The 14,175-nt window shown below is 39.2% G+C and overlaps 1 protein-coding gene across 1 annotated transcript in view; it reads left to right on the top strand.

Moving 5' to 3' along the window:
• Window positions 1-14,175, top strand: part of Adamtsl1 (ADAMTS like 1) — a 915,031-nt gene that overhangs the window by 424,774 nt on the left and 476,082 nt on the right. The gene's annotated exons all lie outside the window — the stretch shown is intronic.

Here is a 14,175-nt window from a genome sequence, read left to right on the forward strand (position 1 = left end):
CCTTGCACTTGATTTGTGTTCAGTTTTCACTGAGAGGTTTTTCATAGCCATTACACCTAATATCCATATGATTCTGTTTTGAAATTAGAGGTTATTTTTTTTTTTTTTTTGAGGAATGTCTGTGGCTATAGGCTGGGGGTGAGTGGGTTCTCCATTTGAATGACTTTGAACTTAATGATGTGTTGCTCCTTAAGACAAGTAATAAGGGAAATTTAATTTTTCAGCATCTAGAGTTGTTTGTGTTCTACTCCAAAACCACCTTTTTCCCCCAACCTCTAATTCCCCTGAGGACTTCTAGGCATACAACTATGAGAAGCAGCATCATACTGACTTAGTTTCCATGCAGAGAAAAATCCTAGTGCTGGATTCAGATATTTTTGTGAGCAAATAAAAGCTCCAGAGACTTTGTAGAGAAGTGAATAAAGGATTGGCCCTTAACCAAACCCAACTAAATGAATTTGGTGGTCTCAGCTGAGTTTCCAGCAAGTTTTAGCCCGCATTACAAATTCATCATGCACAATTATGTGCAATTTGGCACAATTTCCAATCCCTGCTTAGGAGAGGCCCTCTGTTTAGGGTTAAAGGAAGCATAAAAGACTTCGTGTGCCTGGAGGGAGCAGTTCTGTTAGGTCAAGGTTGTGCTACATGTGGAAAAAGATAGGCTAGAAATTTTGTCAAGTACAAAGAATCTAGGAATACATGCGTACTGGGCATTTACTACACTAACCATGTCAAACTCTTTTCTCTATGCCTCTGTTGAGACAAAGGGTAAAAATTGAAACTCAAATGGTTACAGATATTTCTCAGCTATGCTTAGCACAGGTGAGTTAAGATACATGGAAAGTTTTGACTCATGTAACTCTGGCATCGAAAGAAAGATGCAAAATCAGTTTAGAAGTCATCAGGGGAAAAAGAAAACCTCAGACTTGATGAGGTGCCTAATATGCTGGAACAAATATATTATGAATCTCTAGAAATCTCAAATATGTCTAGTTTTGCACTAACACAGAATAATTGCTTGATTGAATAAAGGCCAACTCAGGAAATGAAAATTGTAACAATTAACTTTTTCTTTCCGTGGTCCCCTCCACTTGCATTTCATATCTGCAGGTTGGATGGGTCTTAGTTATTTAGAGCGACTTTGCTGAATAGCAAAACATTCTTTGTTTCATGTCCTAGTTCCTAAAAAGTTGGCATTTTGCTGACAGTTTGTGGTGTTAACACCAAATGAGTAGATTTCTAGACATGTTGTTATAATTTCTATTTAGAAATAAAGGCCATCTAATGTCATTTATAGCTAGATGTGGGGAGCAAGGTTAATGCGGCTTGGTTATAGTACCAGTTAAAATGTCATTATTTCCTTCCCTCATTGAAGCCTAAACCAGTGCCCAAATTCATCATCCCTGCTAGTTAAATATAACCCCAAATAACCTCTGCTTATTGAATTATCAATAATTTAAATTTAAATAACAGGAGGCACCAAACTGCCGATTACAGTAATAGAGTGAAGAAATCCAACTAAGTAGCCAAAGGACAAAAATCCAAATAAGCATAATGTTGGCATTTCCAAGTAAGTATTCCCGGAATGTCTGGGATGGATGTGAAACAGACTGTCCTTCTAATTGAGAATAAAAGAACTCCTTCTAGCCAAGGTGCTGTTGGTTGACAATGGTAACCTCCATCTTCTCCCTTATGGTCAAGAGTGGTACTGAGGCTGAAGCAACTGACTATGAGACCAAGACTATCCTGAGGCGATTGGCAGAAGCAAGAGGTCCTTGTTGGATAGATGAGGTGTTGACTGAGGGATCCTCTGCTCCCACTAAGTCACATGTCGAAAATCCTGTCACAAATTCTTCCTGATGGTTAATGTAATTCTTCTGGGTGTAAGCTAAAAAAAAAAAAAAAAAAAAAAAAAAGCAATCAAAACAACCATAAACTCTTTTGTTCTGGCAGCTGGGTTTCTTATTTGCTTTTACAAGCTGACCAAGATATACAAGGTTTTATTAACTCTTTGGGAGGCACCATGGAAAGACTTTGAGCTTAGAAGGCAAATGGTTGTTCCTTTTCACTCTGCCTCCTTTAAGCTTGAGTTAAATTACTTAGCTTTTCATGGTTTGGTTTACTCATTCTAAAAACAGGAATGGGATCCTCACATTCTTAGTAAGGAATGCTTATGAGCGCATATGAGCCACTTAATGCAGAGTACAGCATACAGTTGCAGGTAGTGCAGATGTTCTTGACAGCCTGTCTAAGACACCTGTGAGTCTCTCAGACAAGTAGGGCAAGGTGTGAAAAGGTCTGTTGCTCAATGTTTGAAGATTAAGAGAATCACAGCCAATGACTTCCTCTTTCTAACATGCCTTCGAGTATAAGTTGGATGCTTCCATTGAAGAACAGCAAAGAAAAGAAAAATTGTAAAGGGAGAAGTGGCAAAATATGGAAAGCAAGAGAAAATCTGGAAGCCATGGACAAGGGGAAACAGAATTAATTTCCACCAGAAATAGTTAGGGAGCACAGTCGTACCAGACAATGCACTGTGAAATCCTACGCAGAGAACAAGAGAGACACTCACCACAGTGTTGGGACTGCATTCCAGTGCTTGGCTAAGTCTGAAGTTAAAAGAAATTGTTAGAGGCTAAAATTACAAAAGAATGTACAAATCCAGAGGGAGAGCATGGGCTGAAGGCATCTCCAAACTATGATGGTGAGGTGTGTCACACACAACAGACAAAGCCAGGGAGCCAGGAAAAGCAGGGAAACTCCCAATGCACCAGAGCGGAAGTGAGCGGTGAGGAAACATCTGACCGAGGGACGCCCTGGCTTTCCTTGTGTTTACCTGTACTCCAAAAGGAATATTGCAGACATGGGCCCACAGATAAAAACTAAGACGGCAACTTAGACTAATGTGGTTCCGTGCTCCAAATGCTTCAGAAGAAATAATAACACACACACACACACACACACACACACACACACACACACACACCAAAATAAAAAACAGAAGCCTAACTTTGTTGAATATGTAATGCCTGACCTTCATTCTCAGAAAGTACAAGAAGCATGAATTCTCATCAAAACTCACTAAATCTATGGAAGCCATCATGAAATATATATATTCAAACAAAATACTGAGATTATCACACAGAATAGCATAGCATGGTGATATTCTTTGTCACCCAGTGTTTTCTAGCTAGGCTTTGATATATACTCTTGTAGAAAAGTACATGAGTAATCACAATTTTCTGTACTTGTTTTTGTTTGTTTGTTTGGTTGGTTTGTTATTCAAGACAGGGTTTCTCTGTGTAGCCTTGGATGTCATGGACTGTCTTTATTGACCACGCTGGCCTGGAACTTACAGAGATCCTCCTGACTCTGCCTTCCTGAGTGCTGAGATTAAAGGCTTGGGCTACCATGCCCAGATACTTTTTTATACCATTTAATTAACTTTGCATCAATAGAAGGCCAGGTAAGTAAAATGTGCTTTATGTGGTTTTCTGGATCATAAAATTGGAGAAATGTAGGCATGCTTATCAACATACCTATATCTCAGAGACATCAGGGAAAAAGGCATATCATAGAAGACTTTGTCACACATGTTTCCATCGCTACTAAGTGCAAAGGCATCATGCTTGAGAGCACATTCAGATAGAGTAAAGCTGAATATTAAAAGACAATGACTCACAAGTTAACATGGAATTCAATATGGTGGAAATCAAGAGTGTAAAGGGAAACAGTGTTGAAGGGGTTGTGAGGCTTCAGGGAGACATGAAGACAGTTATTGTTTACCAAGCACTTCCAACCTATCTGCGCATATCGTACACATTATGTGGATGTATGGTAGTTTCACAGTAGTAACAAATACAAATACCAATTAAAGAAGAACAGCAAGACAAAAAAGGGTCATCATTTAAGCCATGACTGATGGCATATGCATACAACCCTAAATTCAAAAGGCTGGTACAGGAGTATTGCCATGAATTAATTACTAGCTTGGCCTACGTGTGAATTCAAAAGTACCTGGGGCTATATGGTAAAAGACTATCTCAAAAAGCAAAGCAACGAGTGATTATTTAGTCTGGGTTAAGTTAGAAGGAAGGGTTGGAGGTGTAAAAACAGAAAAGGAAAACACATGAGGGAAATAAAATGGAAGAATAGAATGCAAAATCTCCCTGTGATGTGTTCTTGACAGATGGTAATGATGATGTAATCTGGTTTATATTTATTTTGGGATACTAGAGTGATGTTTTTCTGAATGAAACCAAGTGAGAAGCAAGGGAGATTAAGTTTGTGTGAGTTGCCCAACCTTTCTGTTTTGCTTTTATTTGTATCTGATTTTTTTAATTTCTCATGACAGAAAAAGTCAAGCCACTTTAAGCCTGCTTCTACCATGTGGGGAAGTGATGAGTAGGTTTCCTCACTTCTCTCTACCATTTCTTTCCCTTTTTCTCATTGTTTCTAGCCACTACAATTTCTAAGGTTTATTGTCAGAGCTAACTTATTCATTTCTGAGACACCAGCCATTCGGAGTTGAAAAGGTGGGCATGGACCATTCTTCTTGTGTTGTTCATATTCTGACAAATGTTTGGCTCCCCACGGTTTACTATTTTAGTGACACTCCCTCAAAATCTCTCTTACTGTCTCCTCTTTATCCTCTACTTATGGTTTTCAATTTTTGATGTGTGATCATTCAGTTAGTGGAATTAATGTACCTTCAAGCAATCTTTCAAATGGTAAAGCATGCATATTTTCCTCTACTATCTCATGTGTACGTAAGTGATTTAATTAACGGCCTCAAGGTACATCCTCTGTTGTTCAAATGACTTGTCATATTTTTGTGTATGTGTGCCTGTGTGAATATACATGAGAGAGCCCAAGAAGGCGAGAAAATAAGCTAGATCTCAGAGTAGGAGTTACACCTGTTTGTCAACCATTGAACATGGAGGCTGGAATCAGACCTCTCATCCTCATGAGAGAGCAAGAAGGGCTCTTAAAGGCTAAGGCATCTCCCCATTCTCCTCTACACAATTCCTAATCCTCTAAGTAACACTATGCTCTGGTGACGTCACTATCCTTGTTCAGAACAGAAGTGGACACAGGGGGAATCAAATGATATTCTTAAGTGCCGAATTAGACAATTAGTGGCTGAGCCAGGTTTTTAATCCAGGTCGGTAGGTGGCTGGGTGGGCAGGCAGTCACTCCAAGATATGATGGAGCACTTTTAACACCTAGAGATTTATTACTGAAATGGGTCACATGCATCCCTGCCTTGGGATTCAAAACTTCAGACACCTCGCCTGAGCACCACACAGCTGTCATCATGAATATAGGTTACAATAAGCATTCATGCCATAGAGGTGCTTACAGGTGAGCCCATAGGAAGGGTTCCTGCTCCTGTCTGACTACTGTGGTCTAACAGTATGCCCTTGCAGAATGCCTGCAGCCTACGCCCAGGGCAAAGGAGACTCAGGGCTCATACAGAAGCACAGCATGTCTAGCGCTGTATATACTTTTATGTATGTTTTATTTCGACTGATTCTAATTTCACTGCTTTATGAGAGGATGTTGAGTCTCTGAGAGGTTAAAGATATGTTGAATAACTCACCAGTCAGCTAACAGTGGCAGAATTGGAAGCAGAATCACTTCTCTCCCAAGAGTGTCTGCGAGCTTCATGTTCACTTCCTGCCTTCGCTTTCAAAATACTATTTGTAGTTGAGAATTCATAATTGTATCATAAGCTGCAGTCTGTGGTGAGGCTGTGATCATCATTAGGGGTGGTGAATACATTTGGTTTTATAAAGGATCACTGAATAAGCCATGCTACAATCCCCAGCCATCTTAAGAGCATTCACTTAGTGCCGACGTCATAAAATTGCAGGCATCAAGTCCTTGTTACTTAAATCAAGTAGTAAGGAGTCCTACTACGTGACCCTTTACAAGGAAAGCATAAATCATTGTATTTCACCAATGGGTCAAAATGCTTGTCTTCTTTATCTTTTGACTCTTGATTAGTATTGTTTATATGCAAAATAAGAATTGCATTTTGGTGGGGTGGGCATGATGGTTCGTGCCTTTGATCCCTGCAGTCAAGGAGGCAGAGGTAGGAATATCACTGTGAAGTTGAAACCATCCTGATCTTAACAGCTAGTTCAGGACAGCCAGGGCTATGCAGAGAAAGCCTGTATCAGGAAACCAAAAAATAATTGTCTTCTGGCATTAATATTCTTCATTTGCAAAAAGCTGTCTGCACACAGCAGTGCAAAAACCAGAGATAAGTAATAATCCAGCAATACTACGTCAGTGTTATAGAAACCGAGCAATTGAGTGTAGGAAACTTTTATACTCTGTGTGTAAGTGGCACTAGGTATCTGACTGTTACAATTTGAGATCTCAGGGAAGTTAATTAGGCGCATATATTTTTCTCCCCTAAATGTATGTAGTAATTATACATTTGCCTCAAAATTGTAACTGGTATGGCCATGCTGAGCAATAAACAGGACGCCTCTGCTTGCTAAGAACTCAGCTAATGGTAGCTGTTCATATTCCCGGGACTAGAGCTAGTAACAGACATTAGCATAGCCTTCACTTTATTAATTAATATAAATCTGAGCAACATCTTCCCTTTGGAGTTGTGTGTGTCCATGTATCTCTTCATATGTGCTGCTATAAAAACTCACTGAAGGAGAGCTCTTTCGCATTCAATTCAGTAATGCCAGAACTGAACTGGCACAGTTTTCTAACTTGCTGGGTACAGATGAATACAGATATTCTTGCTTTTTCAGGAAAAAAATTCAAAAAAAATCTAATCTCAACTGGTTGTCTCAAATTATAAGTGTACTTAGGAGTTAAACAAACCCTTTGGATGAAAATACTCTAAATAGAGGCAGTTATATTTAGATCTTGTTCTAATTGTCATGAAACAATTCTTTGCAAACCATTGTTGAAAAGAGTAATGGAATTGATAGGAATTCCTCGTGACCTTTACACCCACTGCCTTTTTTTTTTTTTAATTTGGTATCCAGAATAACACCATTTCTAAATTTTGAAAATTAATTCTTATTTTAAGTAATGCCTGGCTTTGGTACAATATGGTCTCTGAGTGAAATACACATACAGTTTTTTATTCATGTTTTGATGCTTTGCATTTCAAGCTTTAGAAGTGTACATGCATTATCCATTCGGGCCTACTTTGAAAATCGTGATTTATGTTTGTTTTTTTATATAAAGCTATCATAGATATCATGCATTCCATCATTAGAATAATACATTGTGATTATGTACCAAACCTCTGTCTCCTGCAGTGGGTATTTTAATAAGGGTGGAGTGCATCTCAAACTTATATCACATTGCAAACTGAACGTATTGCCAAACCCTAAAACGTACAAAGCGCAAGGCTTTTCCTCTTAATAGAATTTTATATTTTTTGAATTGTTTCTCTTAGATTTAGTGGATATTTTTATTTGCTTTATAAATATATGTTTGCTAAGGCCTAAGAGTATGATTATCCCACTAGGTTTAGGTAATTCTTTGAACATATATCGTTAAACACAAAAGGATAATAAAGTTATATTAAACAGGGGTTTAAAACTGTGAAATACACATTACTATAAAGTTTATCGGTTCTTTTTTTTTTTTAATGTTCTGAATTTGGAGACATATTTCACAATCATAAATAAATGTGGGTATTAAGATTTGAGAAGGCAAGGCTTATTCTAGTTTAGAATATCTCTCTGGAGCCAGATATGGTTTTGATGAAACCCAGAACTTACAGGGTAGATATGTTATATAAATAAAGCTATGTTTCTCCCCCACAAGGACTTTGGGCTCAGCTCTGATATCAGACCTGTGGTCGTGCATGGCCCATTCTCGCCGCGGGACACCACGCCAGGGTTGTAGTTTCAAGTAACTGAACAACAGCAGCTTCCCACGCATTTTTGAAACAGGAATTTTTAATTAATGCAAGAACACACTGAGACAGCAGTTACCTGCAAAGCAAAGGGAAATGTGCTAGCAACGATTCCCTTTGGCAGGATTAGGGAAAAATACCTGGGTAGCAAACTACAATCTCTTTGTTGCATGATGTATTTCTTTATTATATGAATAATTTACTACCATCTAGAATCTTTGTTTTTGCTTTTAGTTTACTGTTTTATCCCTGCTCCTCCAAGCCTTTTATTCCTACCCTCTCCACACTCACCGGAGGTGAAACACTGGAGATGAGCTTTTAATGCCAGGCCCTGCTCTTGCATATGCATCAGATGTAAACTCTGCAGTACCACTCCATCACCATGCCTGCCTGCCGCCATGCTCCCCACCGTAACAATCATGGACTCACCCTTTGAAACTGTATACAAGTTCTCAATGTAAAAAAAATCTTTTGTAAGTTGCTTTGGTCATGGTCAGAGTGTCTCTTTGAAGCAATAGAACATTAACTAAGACACATCCTGGAACCGCAGTTGCAGGACTTTGTGGGCCATAATGAAGGTGCTGGAAACCAAACCAGGTCCTCTGCAGGAGCAGCAAGAGCTCATAACTGCTCAGCTATCACACACAGTGCAGCACCCCATCCCCTACCCTACTGTACTTTTTTATAATAGCGTATCCCTTGGTACTGTTGACAGAGACTCTTCTAAAATCAAGGGAACCTTTGAAGATATAAACTCAGCACCTAACTAACTTCATCTCCTAACTGTACCACACTAAAAGTCTTACACTGGTGCAGGCATCAACAACTAGTGCAAGGAAACCATTGTGATGCAATTCCTACTGAAGTCCCAAGACACTAAAGGCAGACTCCATCTTTTTTTGTCATTTCTTCTTCCCCACAATATTCTTTCTAGAATTTCCACTAGGGTACTAGGAATAGAAAGGGCTAGAAGGGATGATATCATGTGTCTTTCTATTTGTGTATCCTGGTACTGACATCTCAATAGTCTTAAGACTGTGAAAGGGATGACAGCAGGCAGCATGTGGTGGGACACTACTGTAGACTGGGGACTATAAAAAGAGGTTTCCATAGGAGCCTTCTACTCCACCATGGAATTTTCCAGGTTCCCTTTGACATGGACTCTGCCAGTGCTTCTTTTTCCTGGTTATAATTTTTTTTTTTGTCACCAATGGAAAATTTACACATAGGCAATTGGTCCCATTCAAGGAAATTCTGATTTGATTGGACTTCAGTACAACCTGAGCCTAGGAAGTTTTTTTTAAAGGTCTCACCTCTGTAATTCTGTGTGGTCCAAGTTCATTAATCATTATCATTACTGTTTCATATTACTGTTGGTTATGTAGCAGCTTTTACCTGGTACTTCCTTGGAGTCATCATGAGAGAGGTAATTCAAGTACAGGCATTTGCCTTCTGATAAGTAGAGTGATAACCAAACTCAAGTTGCTATATTCCTCAGAGGAACCCTATTTCACATATTAGTAGATTTATACTTAACCTCATATGTCTGCATAGCCCATTACCATAGGAGTAAGAAACACTAGTGTGGCAGTAACAGAAGAGTGATTTCACAGCACATTCATATACTAAGTTTCTCAAAAAATTAGAAGAAACAGTTTTCAATATTTTCAATGAAGAAGCTATAAACATTAGAAAAAAACAGGTATCTCTAACCTTATTTAAGCATTATAATCAATATATATAAAATTTCTAATATATTAGAAAACTACAAATAATACTATAATTTCAAATACTAAATATTTGAATACAATACTAAACATTTCAAACATAGATGAAGGTTAATTCAAACAAAGATTAAGAAATGTGAGACCTTAGTTAAGACCAATGGTATAAAACTGGATTATATTGTTTCAAATTCTCTCTTGTAAATTACTACTCTATTAGCCTAAAAATGACTAACCTCACTTCTTTCTGGGTTGATAACCTGTAGAATAGGATGGTTCCTTAGGTTGCTGTGAGTTATTGTGTGTCACACACAGGCTGCCAAACACCTTTATAGCCATCTGGGTACTCACACATATTTAATTTTACCCTACTCTTTTCTAGTAGTGGGATAATGACTATTTCCATCCATATTTTTGAAGTCCCTGTTTTACTATACAATAACTTTATAAACTTAAATTCCTGTTTTTGCATTCTCTGTTTTTGTTTTTAAGATAGAGAGACTTTGTAACCTAGATTAGACTTAATCTTTCATTGTTCCTGTCCACTGCTGGGGTACACACATGTGACAGCATGTCAAATTCTGCTTTGCATTCCTTAAATACACTGTGGACACGAGACTTTCTATGTTTCTACGTTTCTAAACTTATGAGGCAGGTGTCTGAGTTTGAGTGACAGTATGGGGTGTAAATAGTGATTATCTTTGGAAATGTGTTTGTAAAGTTCTGATATGGGTGGACACTGGAGCCACCTAATTCATCCCTATTGTCCTGAGGCATGGTGAATGAGAGGCTCCCAAGCCCTCTGAGGCCTGATGATGACCTCCTGCCAGTAATGTGCTCTCTGGCTCCACAGAGGCCAGAAAATGGGACTTGTGTCTGTACCCTACCCCTTCCTGGCAAAAAAGCAACTTCCTCTTTCTTAGTCCCTCCCCTTCTGGAATAAGCAGTGGTGTGAGAAAATGAGAGAAGACAGGGATGATTGCCTCCATCTACTTTCATCTGGCATCTCTGCAGTGCTCTGTAAAGCCATTAGATCTTAAAAAGAGCCTTCCAATCAACTGCTTTTGACTAGGCAATGACCACTGACCCAATTAAAATCCATGGACTGTTGCCAGAGTATTAAAGGGAAGGGTGTATGTGTTGGATATATAGTAAGTGATAGCTATTGTGAACTGTTCCTCAGAAGTGTAATGCAGGTAGAGGAGAAAGAAATTCTTCAAGACTTCCAGCATTGTGAGCAGAAAGGCTCTAAGGATTGAAGAATTGAAAAAAAAATTACTTCTTTTTTATTTTAACTTTAAAATGGGTGATATCAGTATAACCTTATAGAAACTACTTTTTACACATTGATGATCTCCCATTTGTGCCACATTAAATATAGTATATCCAACCAGGCTAGTGTAATACTTCTTAGGTTCTGACAAGTAAATCCAAGGCTCTCTTCTTCACCTCCCAGTTCAGGCTTCCCTTTTTCTTCTTCCTCCTCTCTCCCACCCACCTTAGCTGTTTGCTGTATACATTAATATAAGAATCTTTAAGGTTCACATTTCAGTGGCACATAATGTAGTATCTAGTAGCATGTTTACACTTTATAATGATCAAGTTTGGGTAATTATCATGCCTGGATCTTTACTTTTTAATATATTTTATTAATTTATTCATATTACATCTCAGTTGTTGTCCCATCCCTTGTATCCTCCCATTCCTCCCTCCCTCCCATTTTCCCCTTACTTCCTCCCCTATGACTGTGACTGAGGGGGACCTCCTCCCCCTGTATATGCTTATAGAGTATCAAGTCTCTTCTTGGTAGCCTGCTATCCTTCCTCTGAGTGTCACCAGACCTCCCCACCCAGGGGATGTGGTCAAATATGGGGCACCAGAGTTTGTGATGCCTGGATCTTTAAATACTATTTTCCTTTGGTGAAATAGCCAGAACTCTTCTCTTACAGCTATTTTGAAATACACAATGACTTTTCCATTTTACTTACTTAAGCCCTTCACTTCCTTTGCCTGTCTAAGTCTCCCTGACCAGTCCATGTGCAGCAGCTTCTTACCATCACAGAAGCCAGGGTACCAAGGCAAGCTTCGTGATAAAAAGGATTCATAGATTAAGCTTGTCTGAGACCAGAGGAAAGCATGAAGTAAGCAGATAGTGAATGCAATGGCACAGAGTAAACATCCCTTTCTGAAACAAAAAGTGGGATCATGGGAGTCAACGATCAGATCAAAGGCAGCATGAAAAGCAACAGGACAAACACCAAAGCCTCAATCTCCATCCCTAGTGTCTGGAGCTACAGCAGCGTCACCACTGCAGATCTGTAGAAACATACTTGGCTTCTCTCTTGGGCTAGATCCATTCCTTGTTAGCTATTCCATGGTCCTCCAACACTCTTACTTCTCCATTTCAGCCTAGGCTTCATAGCTTTCTGCAGTGGGACTACTTTCAGGGATCCAATCCTATAATTCAGTGTCTGGCTTTAGAGGCTGAGTTCTACACACATGTTGTGGCACAGCTCTCTCTCTCTCTCTCATGCATGCACATGCATGCACATGCATGCACATGCATGTGTGCATGCACATGCATGTGTGCATGCACATGCACATGCACACACACACACACACAAGATTATGAAACAATGGATTGTTTACAATGATCTCCAGGGGTGGGAACTACTAGACCAGGCCAGACCAAAATGGAGTCACTCCTGCTAAATACCAGATAGGCAAATTGAAACTTTAAGGAATGAAATGATCCTTGGACAGATCAGTATTTACTGAAAACAGGACACTTCAAACTACCAGTCAGTGTAATGAACAAGTGTCCTTTTACATGTCCAAAAAAAAAAAAATTCTGCGGTAGTATGACATCAACCAATCAGCTTCAGCCAGTCGTCCTTGTTTCCTCCATTTTGGCTATTGTCTAGTGCTTTCTTATACTAGTTTGTGAAATGGAGGCCTCCCTGACTCATTGATATCAGATAAAAGCCATCTTTATTGATAATTAAGTTAGTTGTAGCTTTGTTGCTTTGTTTTGTTTGTTTGTTGTTGTTGTTCTGAAGACAATGTAGGTGAGTTTGAAATCCAAGTAACAATGTGCAGAAGGTAAGAGGAAGCTGATGGGGTCACCAAAGAATTTCCCAGCTACCTGTGAAGTCTAGAATCTAAGAAATGGGAAACTGATTTTACACAGGCAAGGAGATAAGAGAGTAGAAAATGATGAACGTGGGGTGATGGCAAGTATAGACCTGAACTGTGTTATGGAACAAACTCAGGACTGCTATATAGAGGGATAAATGGAAGGGAGGAAGGGAGAAAATGGGTGACATTTCCCATCTGTATGTTCTTAGTCCATTTCCTTTATTCTGTCATCCCTTGGGGGTTCAAGGCTTTGACTAAAGTCTCTCTTCCTGCTTTGCCATCCCATGGGCATAAGAAATAAAGCAAGCACGCAATGGGACAGCTGAACTTTGGGACCCTGGGCTGTTAAAATAAGAAATTCTGAGCTCTTTCCTGCTTTCCCCCTCTCTCAGTCTTTATTTGGGCTGTCATATTTCCCTTCTGTGTTCATATTTCTTCATCTGTTACAACCAGCTTAAGATTTTTTTCCACTATTTGTCTCAACCACTTTCCCTCCATGTATTTAGCCATAAGTGCTCTGTTTTACATAACTTGCCCATTAAGGGTTCAGAAAGATGATTATGGGAAAAGGTAGGTTACAAAAGAGAAACTTTGAAGACACTGGCTAAATGAGGGGTTGGAAGGCCGCACATAAATGTGAAATTGGTAAACCAGAAATGATAAGTGTGGCAAAGCAAAATGAATAAATGATGTTGGATAGATGTTGAAATACAAACTGTCTAGGAGATAAGAGACCAATAAAATAAAGGGATGGATCTCCATCCTTTAAATGGAAAGTCTAAGGCAGCTTGCTTTTTGTATTTCTTCTCTCTCCTCCCACCAATAACTGAAGCAGTTATGTTAAAGTTATAAATAATCTTTTACTTGTTGATGTTGCTTTCCTGGCCATTCCACCTGGGAGAAGAACATAAAAAAATAGCTACCTACCATGAAGCAAAGAGCAGCTTAATGAAAAACTTAGGGAAGGAAGAAAGTGCACATTTTTCCTAAATAAACTTCTAGATGACTCCACCAATCTGTAGAGGTCACATTTTACATATTAGAACTTTTTTTAAAAAGGCATTCTCATGTTTTTCTCATTAAGGTTGAACTCACTGCCATTTTTCTCTCCACCTTCTCGTTTACTGTAGCGCTTCAGGTGAACACACGCCTCAGAACAGTGGCAGCATGAGCTGTGACACTGTGGAGTCAGGGGGATTGCTCCATGCTTTAAGGAGAACTCTTTATCTCTGAACACCCCTGAGTGGACTGACAGACACCCAGGTGTGCTGCCTGGTCCCTCTTGTCCACTTCCCTTCCCGCATAGAAAGTGCTAGCATATTGGAGATTTGGTTTTTCTCCAGACAGTTCAGTTGTCCTTCTGGCTGCACTCATGCAAGTGGAATGCATGAGAGTGGGTGGAAATACCAC

The sequence above is a fragment of the Acomys russatus genome, chromosome 2, assembly GCF_903995435.1.
Source record: "Acomys russatus chromosome 2, mAcoRus1.1, whole genome shotgun sequence".
Classification (NCBI taxonomy): domain Eukaryota; kingdom Metazoa; phylum Chordata; class Mammalia; order Rodentia; family Muridae; genus Acomys; species Acomys russatus.